We start from the raw sequence: 3,269 nt of genomic DNA on the forward strand, positions 1-3,269 counted from the left end.
TGAACGAGTTTTCTTTTCTTTTTTTTTTTTAACTTTTTTTTTTTAAACAAAGAAGCTCAACACGAAAGTGGAGCGAATTAGTCTGTAAAACAAAAGATAATAAACAACACCTATTTTAAACACCTATAATTTATCCCAATGTCATTATCATTTTTGTCCCAAACGATTGAGGTGAGTCCTATTTGTATCTCTAACGTTTAAATCGTCTTATTTGTATCTCTAACATTTATAAAAATAATTCAATGTTATCTTGCTGTTAATTATACTAACAGATCAGATTGTATTTTTCAATTATTCTTACTTGAATGTATTCATTCTCAATTAGGTCTCACTTGAATGTGTTCAATTTTAATATTGCATCCACTCAAAAATTTGTATTCTAACTTCAAGAAGAGGTTTTTAGAACTCCAGTTAAACTTCATGATGTGTAATTAATGGTAGGATAGTATTGAATAATTTTTACAAACGTTAAAGATATAAATAGGACGATTTAAACTTAGAGATACAAATAAAATTTATCCCAAATATTAAGAACAAAAAACGATTTTTTGTATGTGCTTTATTTGAGCACTCTTTTGTACTTACAAAAGCAAACGCCTTTTGTTGAGTCTTTTACGCTTTCTTGTTTAGAGAAGTCTTTTACTATATTAATACAAACGAAAGTAAACGAGCCCAGGAGCAAAACCACCCAATACAATGCCTAAGCCCAAAAAAAATTAGATCCTGCAAATAGTTGAATACCGATTTTGCGCAACAATAGCCCAAAGAAAAATGCACTGATTGCCTTTGGTGTTGAAGGATGACCTTTGCAAAAGCAATTCGGGATTACTCGTATGAAAATATAGTAGGGATTAGAAAGTGGTTAAGCAAGAGAGATTAAAAATAAAAATTAAAATTTAAGATTTAAAATTTAGAATTCACCTTATTGTCGACACAGTGGAGATGGTCATGAAAGTGGGAAAGTTTTCAACTATTCTGATTATTGAGTATTTGGGACTTTATTGTGGTTGTGTGGCTCACTTATTATTTCATATTTAAAATGGTCACTTGATACTATTACTTAAAAAAGATGAGTATCTGTGACTCTTAATTAGCCATGCATTAATCGTTAATCTTTTCTTTTTCCTTCTACATTGAAAAATAAATATAAGGTATATAATAATATTTAATTGATATCATCATAAGTAATAACAGGATTAACATTTGCATTAATATGGGACCTTTTTCGTTTTAAATAATCCTTCAAATTCGATAAAAGCAATTCTTTGAGCACAACAACAAATAAATAAAAAAATCTAATAATCAACCACAAACACTTAAATAGAATTTAAATTGCTGATTGCGCAGGGACATTAATTCTAATGTCTTACTTTTCTTGACGACTATTTGGTGAATTTGGAGGCATCATAACAATAATATTTTTAATTCGGCTAATTTATGGAAAATTGGTAAAGTTTATAACTCTTATTCATATATTTTTAATCTGAATTTCATAAGTTCTTATCTATATATTATATATCTATTCCTTATTTGCTATTTTTTTGTCTCCTTTTACCCAATTTTCGGTTAAAATAAAATGTGATGCTAGTAAATTTGATGAATTTACTGGTTTTGGGTGTGTGTTGTATGACTATAATAGTTCTTGGTTGTGTGATTGTGTTGGTTCTTTACCATTTGCTAACTGCTACTATTCTTTAAAGCGAATTTTTTACAATTTAGAGAGGGTTAATTCTAACATAGGAAGCTAGGTTTAGAGAGATCACTTACAAGACGGATTGTTTAGATGCTTTTATCCTTGTTAACGATATATAGGAACAACCAAGTACAAAGTTTTGATAATGATTTAATGACTAAAATAAAAAAATTTTAAACTGAAATTGAAGAGGAGAAGTCAATCTAATTCAAAGAGATGCCAATCAGATTATTATTGCTTTAGCTAAATATGCAGCATCTAATTGTATACAACAATTGAAAGGGAACAACGTCCTTAATATTTAATGTGTTTTCTTTTATTTCTTCTTATCCTTTGACACTAAAAAAATTTAATTTAGAACAGATTAATTTTTATTTTATTGGACTGAAAGATACTATTAATTAAAAAAAACTTATAAATTAAAAATAACAAAAACAAAATAAAAAATTTGCAGAAATATATTCTAGGGTAAAACACTATAATAAGCCAAGGAGAACGAAATTTTACACAAATCAGCCAAATGAAAAACTGATTCATGAATCCACCAATGTACGTTACTATATAGTTCGAATAAGTATGTTTCAAACTAGAATTACATGTAATTCGAATCAATGTGATTCGAATTACTCACACACGCAGACACACTATAATTCGAATCAACCTGATTCGAATTACACGTGATTCGAATTACACTCACACAAGCTGCACGTAGTAATTCGAATTGGCAAGGTTCGAATTACTCATGATTTAATTCTGCCTATCTTTTTTTAATGCATGAAATAAAATATATATTTTTTTAATTTTTAAATTATTATTTTTAATCAATTATTAATTTTTTAATAAAAGAATGGGCAGAATTAAATAATGAGTAATTTGAATCTGGCCATTTCGAATTACTATATGCAGAGTGTGTGAGTGTAATTCAAATCACCCTGATTCGAATTACTGTGAATGTAATTCGAATCAGGCTGCGAGTGTAATTCGAATCAGGTTTATTCGAATTATAGTGTATCTACGTGTGTGAGTAATTCAAATCACATTGATTCGAATTACATGTAATTCTAGTTCGAAACATACTGATTCGAACTATATAGTAATATACATTAATAAATTTATTAACCAATTTTTTATTTAGCTTATTTGTGTAAAATTTTGTTCTCCTTTATTTATTATGTATAAACTTTTTATATTATTAACCCATCAAAATTAAACTTTAAAATATAGTAAAAGTTAAACAATGACCATAAATAATTAAATATATTAACTAAGAAGACCATGAACAAACAAATAAAAAATAGCATTTTATCCATATTATTAAAGTTTGAGCCGTTTTGTAAAATGTCCCCCTCATTTATATTTATTTATCTTTCCGTTCCTATCTTTCAAAGTTTTATTCCTTGTTTTATATATTAAAAAAATTGAATAATTTGATTTGAATTTTGGTGTCTCTTGCATATTTCTTTTAGTCTCTCACACCACTTTCATCTTTTTAAATTGTATCATTTACAGATTTTTAATCAATTATATTTTTTGTGCTTATTGTGTTATATAAATATACAAAAATGTTTTATAAATA

Source organism: Arachis ipaensis, chromosome B06, assembly GCF_000816755.2.
Source record: "Arachis ipaensis cultivar K30076 chromosome B06, Araip1.1, whole genome shotgun sequence".
NCBI lineage: Eukaryota > Viridiplantae > Streptophyta > Magnoliopsida > Fabales > Fabaceae > Arachis > Arachis ipaensis.